The sequence below is a fragment of the Eptesicus fuscus genome, chromosome 2, assembly GCF_027574615.1.
Source record: "Eptesicus fuscus isolate TK198812 chromosome 2, DD_ASM_mEF_20220401, whole genome shotgun sequence".
Taxonomy (NCBI): Eukaryota; Metazoa; Chordata; class Mammalia; order Chiroptera; family Vespertilionidae; genus Eptesicus; species Eptesicus fuscus.
In genome coordinates this window covers 110890636-110909704 of record NC_072474.1, presented here as the reverse complement: position 1 = coordinate 110909704, position 19069 = coordinate 110890636, and the positions used below count along the sequence as shown (strand labels likewise).

Here is a 19069-nt window from a genome sequence, read left to right as displayed (position 1 = left end):
AAAAAAATATATATATATATATTATTGATTTCAGAGAAGAAGGGAGAGGGAAAGAGAAATAGAAACATCAATGATGACAGAGAATAATTGATTGGCTGCCTCCTGCATGACCCCTACTGGGGATCAAGTCTGCAACCCGGCATGTGCCCTTGACCGGAATTGAACCTGGGACACTTCAGTTCATAGGCCAATGCTCTATCTACTGAGCCAAACCAGCTAAGGCACATCTGAAATGCACAATCATTTATCAAGCTCCTATTTGTGTCATATCTGTTGCTTTCCCCAGGGGTCAAAGCAAATCATGTGACTAAGCACTGAGTCAATGTGGTAGGGGATTGTACAGTGTGTGGATACCAGGAAACATGATTAATTGGGTATAATTAACATATCAATCCACTATCTACATTAATAAAAGAGAAATATGCAAATTGACCGTACCTCTGTGATGCCCACCAATTAATCAGGAGTGAGTATGCAAATTAACCAAACAAAGATGGTGGGTTAATTTGCCTATGCAGGTGCTGAGCTGCCGGGGGTGGGGCAGGATGCTTGCATCATCGCCATGGTGACAATGTAGGCATGCCACACCGCCCCAGCTGCTCTGGGCCTCTGGGCAGCTTGGGAATGCGGAAAGGCGGCTCCGGCTGGAGCAAAGGCAGCTCTGGCAGCCAGGGGAAGGAAGGGCCATTCTTGCACGAATCTTTGTGCATCGGGCCTCTAGTAGTATATAAGGTTATTTAAAAAAAAACACACAAATTACTATGTGTACAATAAAGATTTTTTTTAAGGTATTAGAAGCACAATCTCTCCCTATGCCAAATAGAAACACTCTTCTATGTCAGCTTCCTTTCTTCTTGAGATGACCCAATTCCAATGGCCAGAAAGCAATATTTGGTAAATTTGCTTCTCTCCTTCAAACAGAGTGTGAGCACTTATTTTCCCATTCAGGTTGTCATATGACACTGAGCTTTGTTGTGATGCTGGTGTCAATGTTGTTTTTTCACTTCATCTAAGACATTTTCCTCTATGCAAGGAAATAAGACCTCCAACTCATTTTGTGTAGGTCACTGAACAGGCATCAGATAGTAATGACTCGTTATTGAACTCATTCACTGATGATTTGAACCAGTGAACTACAGGTGACACGCTCTCTATCTCATTAAGCTAGGGACATTTCATTTCTCATGGGGAAGACTTAAGGCCTAAAGAGCATGTTTGACTTCATATCAGCCACATTAAACACATGTACCTTTTATGTAAAAGCAAACAGAGACTATAAATGCTATCTTTTCCCAGTATATTGAAGAATATACAGGAGCAAGGGGGTTACGAAAAGCAAGGATTCCAATTATTATATATTTAAGTCTGGTTATTCAACACAGAATAACAGTCTTCACTGACTGCACTGAACACTAATTATACATAAATATGAATACATGGCTCCCATCCTCAGTTACGTGAAGAGGCATCTGTAGAGAGGAGGGTTACTGTTCTGGGATTGGGAATCTGGGTTCTATTACAGGATTCTTTAGAAAAATCACTGCTTGGCCTTGATTAATTCATTGCACTTTTTGAGAACACATGTTTCTTTACCTACAAAAGGGCATGTATTGAATGCCTACCATTTTTTCATGTGTTCTAAATCAATTTTCAAAATATTCCTACAAGAATGGCAGTTGAATTTCTGCCTTATCTATACTAATAAAAGGGTAATATGCTAATTAGCCCAGGAGACTGGACATCTTCCTACCTTCCAACTTCCTTCTGGACAAAGCCACAGTGGTGGGGGCCAAGGCAGAGATGGTTAGGGGCAATCAGGCCAGCAGGGGAGGGCAGTTGGGGGTGATCAGGCCAGCAGGGGAGGGCAGGTGGGGGCCATGAGGCCGGCAGGGGCGGGCAGTTGGCAGCCATGAGGCTGGCAGGGGAGGGCAGTTGGGGGCCATGAGACTGGCAGGGGAGCGGTTAGAGGGCAATCAAGCCTGTAGGCAGGCAAATGGTTAGGAGCCAGCAGTCCCGATTGCAAGAGGGATGTCTGACTGCCGGTTTAGGCCCCGCTGGGCCTCTAGTCTATATATATAAAAAGTCAGTGTCTGTAAGGACCAGAACAACTGATGACCAGTCACTATGATGCCCACTCTGGCCAGAAAACTTGCCTGATTGGGGGGGGGCAGCTGGCCGGCCAACCTCCTGAAGCCCCTCCCCCTTGCCAACCCTGCCCCTGATCACCCCCCCCACCCTAATAGGGGGCAGGGCCGGCCAGCCAACCTTCTGAAGCCCCTCCCCTTGGCCAGCCCCACTCCTAATTGCCTTCCCCACCCCAATAGGAGGCAAAGCTGGCTGGCTAACCTCCTGCAGCCCCTCCCCTTGGCTGGCCCTGCCCCTGATTGCCTTCCCCACCCCAATAGAGAGTGGGGCTGGCTGGCCAACCTCCTGCAGCCCCTCCTCCTGCCCGGCCCCACCCCAGATCAGCTCCCAACCCTGATCGGGGGCAGAGCCAGCTGGCCAACCACCCATGGCCCCTCCCCTAGGCCACTGACCCCCGGGTCAGCACCTCCCACCCCATTTGGGGGTGGGGCCAGTTGGTGTACAGCCCATAGGCCCTCCCCTCCAGCCCCACTCCCAATTGGCACCCCCAACCACAATCGGAGATGGGACTCACCAGCCAATCGACCGCGGCCCCTCCCTCCAGCTGGCCTGGCCCTGATTTGGCCCCAATTGGGGTGGGCCAGCTAGCCAACCTCCCGCCATCTCCTCCTCCCAACAGGCCCAGCCCTGATCTGCCCTGACTGAGGCCGGGCCAGCCAGACCCCACCTGTGTACAAATTCATGCACTGGGCCTCTAGTAGATAATTAAATTGGTGCTCAGAATTTAAAATTTGATAGTATAGCATTCAGCTAATAAGTAGCAAAGCTGGTATTTGAAACCAGATTTCATCTTTTTTTTTTTAAATATATTTTATTGATTTTTTACAGAGAGGAAAGGAGAGGGAGAGAGAGCCAGAAACATCGATGAGAGATAAACATCAATCAGCTGCCTCCTGCACACCCCCTACTGGGGATGTGCCCGCAACCAAGGTACATGCACCTTGACCGGAATCGAACCTGGGACCCTTGAGTCTGTAGGCTGACTCTCTATCCACTGAGCCAAACTGATTAGGGCTCCAGATTTGATCTTGTTCTAGTGCCTTGTTAGGGTTCATTATACTACCATGTCACTTTTATAATGGTTGAAGATCTTTCTAAGATATTACTATGTCTAATTTAGTCTCATCAGTCCTGAAACTTATTCAATGATCAGAATGAATGGCCATACCTTGAAATTAATGTTCCTGCACAAAAAGTAACAGAATGAGGGATTTCTCATTTCACATCAGTACCCCAATGTTAGCCAGTTTAAGCTAGATAATGCTGCAGTGACATTAATCCCTCCCCCATCATCTCAATGTCTTAACACTACACAAGTTGATTTTTTGGCTCATATTACATTATTCTCATGGGTTGATGATAGATTCTGATTCAAAAATTACAAAAGCTCTACCACCTCATAATTTCCCCATAGAAAAACCATGCCTTTCTCAGTCAGAGAAAGAGACTAGAGAATATTAGTAATGCAAGTGTTTTCTCTAGGTCTCTTCCCAGAAGTGGGCACATGCCAATTATGGTCATATTTTATTGACTAAAACAGTTCTCCTGTTCTAACCAGCTGCAGGCTAGCCTGAAGGTATAATCCTCTGTATGCCTGGAAGAGAAACAGTACTAAATAATTGGTAAATATTAGTTAGGCTTATCCTCCAAAAATGCATAGCATAACAAAGCGAAAATAGAATTTTCTTGCTACTTTCCTATAAAGCTACAAATATGTCATTTGGTTTGGGCGGTGTCTTGGTCTTCTCTGGGTAGTGTTTCTCAATCCTGTTGAAGTTCTAGTTCATTAATTCCTTTGAGACGTGCACCTTAACAGGACTGAGTGCTCCACAAGGAGACAACATGCTGCCCATCGGCTTCCTGTCCCGTCATGATTTCTCTCTCTTCCCAGGAAAGGAGTCCTGGAAACAGAACCCGGCCCTGCGAACCCATACAGCTACCTACCTTTCTTGCAAACTGGAGTCACTTCTGAAAACCATGTTCTAACCCTGTCTTTACTCTGTTTTATAATTGGTGATAGGAAGAACTGAGACCTCCTTCCATTTTAACATCATGAGAGGGCATATCAATTAAGACTCTGGTTGAAGGTGACAGGTTACAAGGCTGATTTTTTGAAAATGGTATGTATTAGCTTACAATTGTTGAAGGGTAGGTGGCCTCAAGTGTGGTTGGTTAAAGGGACTTGAATAATGTAAGTCTGGATTTGTTGCTTTCACTCCATTTCTTAGCTGTATTTCCTTTTGAGGTTGCAAGATGACCCCCAGAAGCACTTAGGGCTCTGTGCTTCTAAATTCAATCCCAGTGGGAAGTAGTAAAACTTCTCAGGTTACTCCTGTGAAGATTCCCAAGTTAATTCTCATTGGATGACAACATAATGCTCTGAGAAAAGCACTCTCCTTGGCAGGTCAGCCTCCATGATCATTCTTTGATCCTTGTCTTTCTCTACAGTAGATGCTGGAAAACAAGATGATTTTCTGCCTGCGTTAGATATATAAAACTGGCACTCAGCATCTATTTTCACCTCCTTCTATTATGCCTTTTATTTTTAATTCCATAGACTGTAAAAGTAAAAAATACATTTCCAAAATGCCCCTAGAATGCAAATCAGAGTTTTACCAATTACATGTACATACCTAATTTTGTTAGCAAATTAGAGACGGTTTTCTTGCTGCTCTAGGCTGTTTTCCAGAAACAATTTTCCTCACTCCTGCAACATCCTTTCTTTCCTGCTTTGGATGTCTTAAGAAAAATTTGCAACAAGAGGTGGCAGCCATACTTCACAATCTGATGCTCCAGGAGCAGTTTTCTGGATGTAAGAAGGTAATTGTAATGACATGATGGTCACTGACACTGGTTTTCTGACCCCCACTTTGTGACTGGGGTGATGTGATCTGTGCTTTAACTTATAGATCCAGTGGACACATGCAAATTTTGTGTGGGCCAACCTACAATCTGTATGGATACAGGAACAGCAATCAAATTTAGAAATGACTATACAAAAGAAAGACAGTTTTCTCATGTAGCAAAGGGATTAAAACACATGAGCTTATTAATACACATCCAAGTTCAAATCACAGGTCCACATTAAGTTGTATAAATGTGGTCAAGTGATTGAAATATTACCGATTTTAGTTTCCTATTTTGACAAATGTGTATAGCATTATAAATGTTGGAAAGTTGTAGAAAAGATGAAAGGCAATGATGTGTGCAATATACCTCCTTCTCCATCAACTTAAAAAAACTGACATGTATCCTATTGCCTGCCTGCCTTGATGCTTTCTGTCTGCTCCTCTGTGGCCAGGTAACACCAGGTACTGATCTTAACTAGAAGGCAGGGCTTTGCCTTGCTGTCCTGGGTCCCTGCCCAACTCTATGGCTGTCCCCTTTCCCCTTTGTTCCCATCTTTATGATTTCCCAAGTTTACAGTCTCATTTGGACAGAGTGTTTTTTTGTGTTTTTTTCTGCAAACACTCATGAAATAAAAAATGCCTTTCTTGTGACCTTTTCAGGAACACAATCACTGAGAGGTGTCTGGCCTGTAATTTGGACACTGCTATAATTTGGAGCTATTGACTGCCCTTCAGGGAACGGTGCACTATTTTCAGAGCAGGTTATTTTCAGAAGGAAAAACCTGCTTATCCCCACGAATTGAGAGCACACCAGCTTGCTCTTTCTGAGAATAATTTTTTCCTGATCAGTTCATCTCCAGCTTTCAGCTTTGGGTGAGGCAATCACACTTTGTTGCCTTTAACCATTTGGACGTTTCTTGCTATTTCAATTTATTTGAGCCTATTTAAACCATAAAAAGGAAGACTCTTCTGTATAAATTTAATTCCAATTACTCTGACTTCTTTGCCATCTTATGATTATAATTTAAAGCTTTTTTCAAACTGGCATGTTTAAAAGGTGATAATTCACTCGACAGCTGGAGAAAATGGGATCATTAAAGGGAGAAACGTGACCTAGCTATTGTCTGAGTTTTAAGGACACTAGCAGTGCTCTTTGATGTTTTGCAACATCCCTTTCTTACTGCATGGCTCAGGATTCAATATATTTGTTCATTTATTCAATACATAATCATTGTGCATAATCTGTCTCCTAGGCCCCATGCTAAGCCTTGGGACAGAAGTGCGAGTAAGACATGGCCTCACCCCACTTCTCTCTTCTTATAACCAGTTTAGATATAAGGAAAGAGAAGGAAAAGATGGAAGGAGGAGAAAGAGAAGTTATGAAATTATAACCAGAGAAAAAGAAAGAGGAAAAAGTAAAATAATCAGAAGAGGATAAAGGGGATTAGAGAAGCAGAGAAAAAAAAAAAGAGTAAAAGAAGTGGTAGCAGAAAAATATAAAAAAGAGTGGTAGTATTAAAATGTATATGCTGTTACTCTCACATGCATGCTTGTAATTTTCTGTATTTTTTATGATTCAAGTAACTTGATAATAAGCTCTCCAGTTGACTTATGTCAGCAAAATATTTTAATCTTGTCATTTTAAGGTTATCTGTCTCCTCCAGTTTAAATCATAGGTTCTCTTCAAGTTAGTTCAGTCTATTCTTGAATTTTTCTACTTCCTTTCTTTTCCCTTCCCTTCTCCCTATAGGAAGCTTATATGATGTCAATGACATGGATGTAGTTCTCCAGTCTGAATCCCTGTTTCTGGGCCCTGCTGCTTCTAATGGTGATATAAGTGGTCTCTTGTGTCCTAGGAATGGACTCCAGCCTTAGAGTCCTCTATGGTAGACAGGACAATGACCCCTGAAAGATGACCACATTCTAATCCCTAGAACTTTGTGACTATGATACTTTATGCCAAAGGGAATTAAGGTTGCAGATGGAATTAAAGTGGCTAATGAGTTGACCCTGAGATGGGAGATGATCCTGAGTTGTTTGCGTGAACCTATTATGATCACAAGGGTCCTTAAAATGGAAGAGTGAGGAGAAGAGTGGAGCTTGAGGCAGATGTGATTATGGAAGAGTGGGGAAAGTGATGCCATGGTGCTGGCCCTGAAGTAAGGAACATCGGAGGCCCTAAAAGATAAAAGGGCTATGGGGACAAGCCAGGGGATTCAGAAAGGAACCTCCGACTTCTTCCTGTCGAATAAAGTCATTGCACCATGCCTACTTTCCTGAGTCTGCTCCAGGTGAGAACAGGAAGTCTTATAAAGTATACCCTTGAGCCCTAACTGGTTTGGCTCAGTGGATAGAGCGTCGGCCTGTGGACTGAAAGGTCCCAGGTTTGATTCCGGTCAAGGCCATGTACCTTTGTTGTGGGCACATCCCCGGTAGGAGATGTGCAGGAGGCAGCTGATCAGGAGGCAGCTGATCGATGTTTCTCTCCCATCGATGTTTCTAACTTTCTATTCCTCTCCCTTCCTTTCTGTAAAAAAATCAATAAGATATATTAAAAAAAAAAAAAGTATAGCCTTGAGCATTCCCAAAGGGGAGAGGGCAGAACCCCCTCTCCTTTCAGACTTTTTCTCAAAGTAAGGTTTCCTGATACCTTGGAAAAGGCTCAGAGCTTAGCAGTGGTGAGTCACCCCAGGTCAGCAGCACCTTCCCTCCAGCTGTGTAAATACACCCACCCCACCCAGAATGGTGTCACTCTCTGCGTAAAGGGATCATGTCCTAGGACTGGTCCTCCCTCTTTCCTCTTCCATGGCTCATGGTAAGACTCTATGATCTTCATGAGCCAGCCTGTGGTGTTTTTTTTTTTTTAATTTCTTTATTGATTAAGGTATTACATATGTGTTCTTATTCCCCCATTACCTCCCACCTCCCATTCATGCCCCCACCCCCCTGTTGTCTGTGTCCATTGATTAGGCTTATATGCATGCGTATAAGTCCTTTGGTTGATCTCTCCCCCTTTCCCCCACCGTACCCTATCTTCCCTGAGGTTTGACGTTCTGATTGATGTTTCTCTGTCTCTGGATCTGTTGTTCTTGACCTTTAGAAGAAAGGTTTTGAATTTTAGAAAACTCTATTGTTTCCCAAAAGAGTCTGACTCTTCTAAGCAAAAGCCTTTGCCTGCACAGTGTTGGTGCTTAAGTGCATTTCAAGAGCCTATTTTAAAAAGCAAAACATGAAATAATTTCTCTATTTTCTCATCTTCATTTTCTGCTTCCCCTGAAGCAAAAGTCACTTCAGTTTCAATGAGTGAGGACTGAGCAACAGTGAGACTTACTAGGGATAAAAATCACACTTAATTGTACTCTAAAATATGACCGTGCTATGAAAGGGGTGGGAGGAAAGGGGAAGGGGAGTGTGAATAAGGAGAGGAAACAAAAAGAAGCCCAAAGTAAAGGAGATGAAGGGAAAGGAAAACGAAAGGGGAGATGAGGCAACCATGCTTCAGCTCACTTGGGGGAGGAAAAGAAAAAAAAAAGAACAAACAAAATTGATCTTCTGGAAGTTTCTTTGCAAAACATCCTGCTGTACTCTGAAAGTGATAGGGTTCTCAACCACACCCAAGACACAGAGCTGCTTGTTCCTCAAGACTCACATCTCTTCTACTGCCAGGGGAGACCTTCTCACCTCTTTCCATTTGGTGACCTGAGCCAGGTAGCTCACCCAAGCATGTCCCAATTCCCGCACTTGTCATGAGATCCCACAATATCCTGCTAACAGCTAATTTACTTGTCTTAGTAGCTCAGGTTTTCCATCCACAAATGGATTGAAAGATAAAAGTCCTTGTTTATAAACAGGCCTGCAGATGTCCATTTTATCACGTTTATCTCACTACTCATTTGAGAACTGACCATGCATAAGTATGCCATATATAATAGCAGGTTTCACACTGCCTTCCATCCTGGCTGCAAAACTTGGGCTCTACACACTCAGCTAGGCTCCTGCTCTCTCATTACAATCACTCTGAGTAAAAAAGTGAAAAAAACCCAAATCGAAAAACAATCACCAAGCTGTCTGCAGTTAATAGTTCTAGAGAGTTAATAGGGGAAAGTGATTAACTGGGCCCTTCAGGTTCTTCTGCCAAAGAGAATTGCACAATCCCATTCTCCTTCCCTTTTCTCTTTCTGCAGTTCTGCTAAAGTAATTTCACACAACTTTTCACTAAGCATGCACATGACACTCACTCACACACACATACACTCATTCCCACACATCTAAGCTCTCTGATATCTGTTACCTACCACTCTTCTTTTTTTCTTTCTCTTAGTGAAATAGATAAGGGGATTTGCACCTTTGCTGAAGCCTCACCTTTATCTCCTCTCCCCTTTTCCATTTCCTCTTCCTGCATTTCTTTCTTCTCTGACCCTGCTTCATGACTGGGCTCACCATGAACGCCGAGGCACACATAGTCACGGTGTGTTTGTTGCATATGTAAGCGATTGGAGGATGACATTTTGAGACCTACAGCTGTGTAGTTTGGATTTTATCCTGGGGATGGAGAGAATTTTATAAATGTTATATAAACAGTGGAGGTTATTGATCAGATTGGAATTTTGTAAAATAATTTTGTCTGCTGACAGTTTCTGGAAATGGAGTGAGGATGTTATGAGAGTTTGGGAGACCAAGCTTGAGACAAGAATGATGAGGACCTATCTCAAGTATAGAAGGTGGCTGCAGAGAGATGATGCTAGTTTAGGGATCGAGTTAGGGGCTACGATAGAGATGATCATCTCTGCTCCACCACAGTGACAAAGTCAGATAGAATTGGTGTGTGAGTACGGGCAGTATATAATTGTAAGCATGAGAAACTAGCTGTAACTCTTAAGTGTTCCTAGGACTTAACTGGGTTCCTAAGATAATGGCTATAAGGCTGAAAATGAGGTGTGTGTACATGATAAAGCTGTGCATGGGAAAGGACTATGATGGATTGTGAACTCAGATTTTAAATCTGGCTGTGAAGAGTTTTATTTTTTTTCTTACATCGGATCCAAACTATTTATTATTGTAAAGATGAAAAGCATCCCGTCATTGTGTTGAGAATTATCTCCCTGAGAATTCTGGAACATTCTTAGACAAAGTTTTTCAGGATCATCTAAATATGCACAATAACTTCTCGAGGCAGAAGAGCATGGATACAGGGAAGGTGAAGGTCTTATTATTTAAGGGTCATAGAATTGCTGACATAAAAATTCTCATCTAGCTAACAGGTGAACACCTTTTAACTTCAGATTCTCGGCTACTGAGATGTTTTAGTAGGAAAAGAGAAAACAGGTATTTTACCTCCTAAATAATAAAGTAGACACTTCCCAGCAACTTTCCACCTGGATGATTACTTTGGGTTGCATAAGATAAGAAAGGCCGTGAGTATCACACTCACCCAGAATTGAAAACCTTTGGAGAGGATCTAGGGTAGGAGTTCTCTACCTTTCAAACCTCCCTACTTTTCACAGGTTTACATACCAACAATGAGGGGAGCAAATAGAACAATAGATACTGAGGTTAGGTTTGTGCAATAAAATTAGTAAAATTCTATGTGTTTCAAAGAGAGCACTCTGTGACGTGACCCACAGGGATAGCGAGAACTCTGATGTCAGAATGACTTGGAATCTGTCCAAGGAAATAAGAGAAGATCTCAAACAAGAAGGTTACTCATGAGACCTCTGGCCAGTGTCCCCAATGCCAGGGTGAGGAGGGGTCTGGGGTTAACCAGGACTCCCCAATTGTAGTTACACATGTGCAGCAGAAATATACTATCGAAGATATGTGAATGTAAGGAAAACGTGATTTTCATATCTTTACATTATTGATATTGCTTAAATACATGTGGATTTACCCATAATGCCATGTCAGAACAAGTGTGTTTAGCTATAGCCCACTTGCTCTGGCAAGAGCCCATTGTGTATATTTCTTTCCAACTTTATGTTTGCAGAAGTCATATGGGTAGTTTGAAATTGGCCATGATGAAAGTATTTCACCATTGAAATCTGCAAGTTATATGAATCAGGGCTTTTTATTTGTTTGTTTGTTTTTAGTGCCAGTTGGTAAACATTTACCAGTGTATTGATCTTTCTCAATATAGAAACCTCTCTGAATCCCTTACAATGAGAACAGAGCCCAGTCTAATGTATGTCTTTTAGATAGATTGTCAGGAAAGAGAAAGACAGGAGACTTGAAAGAACAGAGAGACTCTAAAGAGAATGTTTTAAGGAGAGAAAGCTGAGTTTTGAGACAAGCAGAGGCGAAGGTATATCTGGGCATGGAAGGTGAGAAAGGTCTTCTGGTGAGAAAGAAGGCTTGGCTCAGACTAATGAAAAACATAAGGAATTAGAAGAATAATTAAATAGTGAAAAATCACTTGAAAACAGAATGCATATCATAGTATCAGTAAATGAAGACAAAGGATTCCATGAAGGAAAAATCAGAAAAAGCTATCCCCAGCTCAAGTCAGTGTCTTAGACCAGCAAAGACAAACAGACAAGAAGTTACGAAAATCCCTGCTTCACAAAGATGCTCTCAGACACCAGTCTGTTTCTGAGCAATTGCCCCTGATATGTATTAGCTTTTTTTTTTTTTAGTCCTCACCCAAATGAGAGAGAGAGATTGAGAGAGAGGGGGGTGATGCAGAGTTGCAATAAAATCTAACAACTACCACCTGATAATTAAACAGATAGATCACTCTGACCACCAATGCAGTTGACCACCATGACTACAGAGCATTAAGACTTAGCAATTCATGATTACAAGTCAGCAACATCAAAAAAGTCAGTTTCTATGCATATCCCCCCAAAAATTCACTTAACTCAGTATCATGAACCTCGCCAAGGGTTCTGAAATCTAGTCAGCCACCACCTGCTCTACACAAACTGCAGGAAGCAGCCACCACAAAGAGATGCAAATCCCCAAAGCTTCCATGTGAATGACTCATGTCTTGTGATGTCAACTTCCTGATCTTGAGCCTGCTATTAGTGCCCTCTACCTGGCCTCCTTGTTTCCACTTTTAGCCATCTCCAATCCATTATCCACACAGAGGAGAGAGAAGTCTTTTACAAATGTGACTGGGTTTTGTTATAAACTTGCTGGAAGCCATCTGATGAACTTCTGTCATGCTTTAAAGTAAATCCAAACCCTTTAAGCTGGCCTTCAAAGCCTAGCCTGATCTGCCTCTGTTCACCTCTCCAGACTCATCTCAGACCTTCCCACCCTTATCTCTGCCCTCCAGACATAGCTCATTCTTTCAGAGCCTCAGACACAACTCTTTCTGTTCTACCTTCAAAGCTCAACAGCCTTTGTCCTAGGTGTCCTGCTCTGCTATGCCTTTTGCTTCACTGGCTCTTGCTCAGCCTTCAGATCTCAGCTTAAATGTCATCCTCTCAGTGAGCCTTAGTTGACTGTCACACTGACATTTTTTATTCTTGTTTCTTTGCTTCACAGCAACTCGCATTTTGAAAAGGCTTTTTAAGTCATTGGTTTGTTTCTTCATCACCTGCTTCTGACAGATCTCTGAGGAAGGGACTTGGTCTGTTCTGCTTGTCACCATATTAGATAACCTAAAAATTAGTAATCATTAGTCCTGATGCTACAGTTAAAATTCATTGAACACTTTCAGTGAGACAGGTACTGAGCTAATCCCTGTTAATGGTCGTTCTCATTTATTCCTCACACCAAGCCTATGAAGATGTTAGTATTGCATCTATATTTAATGAGGAAACTGAGCCCGAGGGTGTTTTGTAGTTAATCTGAGGTCACAGAGACACTGATAGCAGAAAAAGATTCAAACTGAGGCAGAATTTAGAATCTTAATCTTTACCTTGGGAATGAATGAGTGAATGAAAGGTTTTTGGCTACATCTGGTCACCTGACTCCTTCTTTCTGGGTCTTTGAAACTTCATTCAAATATCAGTATTCAGTGAGACCCCTCAACTCAATCTGAAATGGTGCCTCTGCTTGATCTTTGTCAACCTAAATTTATTTTAAATTGAGCATCTGTCACACTATTTTGATGTTGAATAGTTGTCTAACCCCCCAGAACATCTAGAATTTCTTTGTGGTGGAGATGTCTCCTTTATTCTCTTTTTCCTCTATTTATCCTCCATACAATAAATAAATATTGACCATATATTTTATCCCAATTTTATTTTAGAGACTGGGAATATGACAATGAACACCACAGATAAATTCCCTACCTTATGGAACATATAATGCATGGGGGATGGAGGCAGACACTAGTCATGCAAAACATTTAATAAATAAAATTATTTTAGGTAGTGATACATTTTATAAAAATAATACAAAAACAGTGAAATGTCTCTGAATCCCTTGGATTGTTGTATTCCTGTAGAAAGGTTGGTCAGAGGACCTCTCTGAGTAAGTGACATTTGAGCTAAGAATCAAGCATGAGAGGAACTGGGGGAAAAGTATTCCCACAAGAGGACACAACTAGTGTCCTATGAGTAGGACACAGTATAGAAGTCCTAAGCTGAGAATGACCTAGGCCTGTTCTGAGAACAAAAAGCAGATATACTGAGCCCAGGCTGTGAATTACCCCAGATCTGTCCAGCCTCACTTGTCCCTGGGTGTGATGGTTAATTTCATGTGTCAACTTGATGAAGCCATAGGATCCTGAAGTATCTGATTAAACATTCATTCTGGGTATGTCTGCAAGGGCATTTCCAGAAGAGATTAACATTTGAATTAGGTACCTGAGGAAACAGATGTGGGTAGGCATCACCTAATCCATTAAGGGTTTGAATAGCAAAAAAAAAAAAAAAAAAAAATTGAGGAAGCTTGAATATGCTTTCTGCTTGTCTGCTTGATCTTGATCTTCTCTTGCCCTCAGGGATTCTGTTTTACAGATCTTCAAACTTGGACTGGGCTCTGTACCATCAGCTTTCTGGCTTTCAGGCCTGCCAAAATGCACCACTGTCCTTCCTGAGTCACCACTTTACAGATGGTAGATTGTAGGACTTCTTATTGCCCATAACAGTGCCAGCCAACACCATATAATTAACCTCCTTCTATAGTTTCTGTTTCTCTGGAGAACCTCAACAGTTACACCAAACTTGATGTAGCTCTGTGGCCAGCTTGGTCCCACACCAGTTGCTCTCCCTCCTCTACCACATTATCTCCCATATTTTTCTCACTCTTGCTTCCCTAAATGGGATACTCACGTGAAGTATTGCCACATAGGATTTTGCCTAACTCTGTTTTCTAAGGAGCTGGAATGACAGAAAACCAGCCTGGCAGGAGCAGAGTGAAAGAGGGTATGAGAAGCATGAGATGAGGTTGAAAATATGGATAGGTTGGATGCTATAGAATCTTGAGGGGCTAGTCAAGGGATTTAGACTATTCCAATTGCAATCCAGCTACAGAGGGATTGCATGATCTTATTTACATATTTTTAAAATATCACTTTGATCACTCTATGGGTAATAGTCTTTCTTTTTTATTGTTAACAGTATTAAAGATGTCCCCCAGTTCTTCCTCCTCTTAGTTCCCCTCCTCCCAGCCTCTGCTCCACTCCAGGCTTTCATCATCACACTTTTTTCTCTGTCCATTGGCTATGCATATATATATATATACATTTTTTGGTTAATCTCTTCTCCCCTCCTCCCCTTGAGATACATCAGTGTGTTCCATGCATCCATGCCTCTAGACCTGTTTTGTTCGTCAGTTTATTATGTTCATTAGATTCCACATATAAGTGAGATGGATAATAGTCTTTCATTAGCAGAGTTCATGCTATGCATTAGGCACTCAAAACATGTATGTCCTCTATAATATGTTTTATTTTCTTAGTTTGGGTCAAACTATTTATCTCAGGCATGGACCTACCTATTAATACATGTTTTCAGTGATGGCACAACAGTATGTACACACTTTTATTTCACCTAATAGTTTTTTTTTTCCTTTCATCTTATAAACTTCTTCTTATAATCTGTGACCCCTCTCTTTTTTATTGAGCACCATTTTTTATTAAGTTTGGGTTAAGAGCCTGTACTGTTAACTTAAATTTAACTTATTTAAGAGGTGATTTAGTAAGAGTTAGTATATCTGAAATTCTTCTGTAGCTGAGTTGAAAAAGAAATGTTCTTTTTGTCAGGTAATTAAACTTTTTTACTGTTTTGTGGGCAGTCTCTTACATTATCTCTGCTCACATGCACTGTAAAGCAGAATTGTGGCCACTTATAATGGGAGAGCTAAGAATTTAAGCCTGTCCACATAAGCTTTCAGGCTTTTTCTTTCCATTGAAGATAATTGTGGTGCTGGGAATTGTCAATCTCAAATCAGAGTATTATTAATCTTCTATGAGAGCCAGTGAACAGCCTTGGGCTGGTGGGGGTGGTAAGGATGACGAGCAAGTAGAATGTGGAATATAAATTTTCTGTCCCCCACAAAGGCTGTAGGAGCCCCCATGTTCTTGGTGAAGTCTTTTACAAATATTCAGTGTCAAAGCAGAATGAATGAACTATTTTGAAAACCTTATACTGTTGTATTCCTTAGCTGATGATTCATAAGATCCTGATTAATTTTAATACATTCTTCCCTATCTTTCCTTCCACCTGTCTAAACCCACCTCTATTCCTTCAATATTGAGAGATGAAGTGGGCCAGACAGGAATGGGCTCACCATTAGAAACTGCAATGACTATTAGTGTGGTCCTTAAATCAAAGTTAAGCTAAGCCAGTTCTGAGTGGGAACCAAAAGTCAGTAGCTAAAGAGACCAGAAGCAAAACCCAGGATTAATGCCTTAAAAAGAGGAATGTAAATGTAAGAAGGAGATGAGAGATAGGAGCCATGGGTGAAGTGAATCCAAGTAAGCTTAGGCAGAGACTGTGAGTGGTGAGTTGGCATAATGGCTTTGAACATCTTTGAGGCACCCAGCACTTGCCTGTATTAGTCACTGGTCTCCTGGTGTGTGCAATTGTTGGGCTAGATTGAATTGAAGGTTTCTGTTCACTTAATTTTACAGAATTAGAGAATACTCTAATTCTACATGTTTTTCTTTTTAAAAAAATCTATATTTTTTTATCCACCAACTATGTATGGCTCTGGCTCTCAACCATGTGTCATTAATTGGAGGTGCAGGTGATAACACCCATCACTATAACCCTAAATGAACTTGCTGTGACTCCTTATCGGCCTCTAGTCCTCATGGCATGGTTCCTTTATTAGGTATTTCAAGGTGATAATTGATTTAAAACAACTGGAACTCAGACTTATTAATCATGGTTTTATATCCTTGTATTTAGAAAAAAATATTAACATTGAACTAAATAGTATAAAAGGGTCATTATCAATCATCCAACCTAACATTTTTTTCTCTTACAAAAGATGTTTGCATTCATGTCAGATTAGTTAAAATGCTATGTATAGACATCTGGACATACCTGTGAAAATAGGAAAAATAAAAGGATTATTTACACCTTCTCAATTCTTTTAATAAGGATGATATAGTGATAAAATGTACCCTTTTGCTATAAGTAGATGTCAAGTGGGTTAATTCATTGATTAGTGGATCAACTTGTAAAAGAAAAGTTAGGTAAAATAAGTTAGCTTATTGGACATAATATAGGCAACTATAACAACAGCAATTATCCATTAGTGCATCTATGTGTAAGGCAATGATGTAGTAACTGCACATATATTTTTTCTAAACTCTCATTCATGCTGCAAGATAAATATTAAGCTCACTTAAGATATAAGAAAATCAGATCTCAGAAAGGTCAGCTCACTTGTCCAAGATCACACCACTCTAGTGAAACCAAGATAGCACAGGTCTCCCTGACTTCAAGCCAACATTCTTTCAACAGATTGGTGCCCCTATAATAACAGAGGTTTAGTTGCCCAGCTGACAATACCATAAAAGAACAAAAAGATAAAACAAAAACAGAAATAAAAAAGTACTGATTATCTAATGAGACTTTCTCATTTGACAGAGGGATAAGATGAAGTATGCAGGGAGGGAAAGACGTTTGCAAGGCTGGTTAGCTTTAGAGCTGCAATGAGAATGCATCAGTCTAGAATCCTAGTCCTGGGTTCTCCCTTACTCACCTGCCTTTCACCTATGACATGCACAAATCCTAGCTCATTTCCTGCAACTCTAACCTGGGGTGACATTAATTCTATGTTTTGTTCAGTGGTTCATCTTTTTCATTTCACAAGTCCTCAGGCTGAGGAAAGGAGACAGAAACCCCCAGTGCTGGTAAAGAAGGAAAACTGGACAGAAAGTTAGAGATGACAGCTCTGTCTCAACTCTCCAGAAATCTGAATGGCCCTGGGCAAGCACACAGGCCCTCTGAGGTTCACACCTTCTCCATGAGTGGGGAGGACATACCACCCTTACCTAATGCTCAGGGGTGTTGAGGAGATCGAGTGAGATAACAAAGGAGAAAGTGCTTTTCCAATCCTGAAGCACTTTATGAAGAGAGATGGTCCACTGGCCCAGGACACTGTGAAATGAGATGTGAAGTGCAGCAGGCACAATTCGTCCCCTCCAAAACCATTCCCTTTGCTCACATAATTTAAGCAAAGCTCTTATGGGTATCTCAATGCTGCACTACCCTGTCAACCTATGCTTATTTTTTTTGCTAGAGTTTTCTCTAAGGACTAGAGGACTTCTTATCCCAGAGCAGCCTCAGCTTGGGAATACAGGAGTATTCGTTTCCCACACCTGTAGTGGACAGAAGTGGAAGAACAAATGTCACAGCTTTCTAGGCTTCAGTGGGACAAAGTTCTGAGACGTTTCACAAGATTCCCAGATGGCTCCTGGGGGGTTGAGCCTCAGCTGCTCACCTCAATGTTCAGCTCAACACCCCAGCTTTTATTGACGGCTCTTCTACTATCTTGCTTGCTGTCTCTGCTTCATGGGATACCCCTCTTGATGGTTAATTTTATGTGTCAACTGACCTGTGAGAGATTCTGCGTGAGGTTAACAGTTCAACTGATACACTGAGTAGGTAGGTCTCATCAAGCCTGTTGAGGGCCTGAATTAAACAAAAAGCTGAACAAAAACAAATCCTCTCTCTGTCTGACTGTCTTCAAGCTGGAACATTTGTGTTCTCTTGCCTTCGAACTTGAACTCAGACTAGAATTTACACCTGCTTCTCAGGTCTTTGTACTCAGCTTGGAATTATATCATCCACTTTCCTGGGTCTCTATATTACTGACTGTAGATTTTGGACTTCTTAGCCTCCATAATTACTTTAACCAAGCCAACTCTTTAGAGTAAATATCTATCTATCTATCTATCTATCTATCTATCATCTATCATCTATCTATCATTTCCTATTGGTTCTATTTCTCTGGATAATCCAGAGTAATATGCCTTTCAAATTAAAAGCCTATGTTCAAATCATTGTCTCAAGCTCTGCTTTAGGGAGATCTAGAGCAAACATAGTTGAGTTGATTTTAAGCCCTTTATATCAGATCATTTTTTATTCCTTTCACCTCTGTAAAAGTTTATTGTAATTTCTACCATGTGACATGAAAATGGGTGATTGCAACGCAAACCAGTGAGGACCAGATGGAAGCTAAGCATCCCTGCATCCTGGCCTCTTCCCTCAGTCCCTGGATCAGCATCAATGTTTGGTTGCAGCTCCATTTATTGAATTTCTGGTCATGCTTCCTCAGTACAGTACTCTCCCCTAGGCTTGGCACAGACTCTCAGCTCATACGTCTCCCTTAATTATATTTCTGGGCTTGTGCACTGACGCAATGACAGCTGTGAAGAATTCTCCATCCCAGAAAGGTCAGGGAAAAACATAATCCACAGACTGGCTGCCACTTTGCACAAAGCCTGCTGCTGAAACACAGGTTCTAACCTTTCAGTTTCTCTAAGAAAGTCTTCAGCTCCTGCACCCTGCCCGGGGCTGGCACTGATGGGTGGTGGAGGTGGAATTTCTCACAGGTAGGTCCCCACGCCAGACTCCCAATCCTGCCCTGCCAATCTCTGCAACTGTTGCAACCGGTGCTTTGTGCCTGGATTTATTGGACAACTGATGCCTGATTAAAAGTGGCAACCC

The 19069-nt window shown here is 41.5% G+C and overlaps 1 long non-coding RNA gene across 1 annotated transcript; it reads left to right on the top strand.

Moving 5' to 3' along the window:
* The first annotated feature begins 4204 nt into the window (after positions 1-4204).
* On the top strand, positions 4205-17975 carry LOC129150903 (uncharacterized). The gene is made up of 3 exons (XR_008557705.1): positions 4205-4265; positions 4823-4965; positions 17640-17975. It is a non-coding gene; the product is annotated as an uncharacterized LOC129150903 (long non-coding RNA).
* The last annotated feature ends 1094 nt before the right edge of the window (positions 17976-19069 follow it).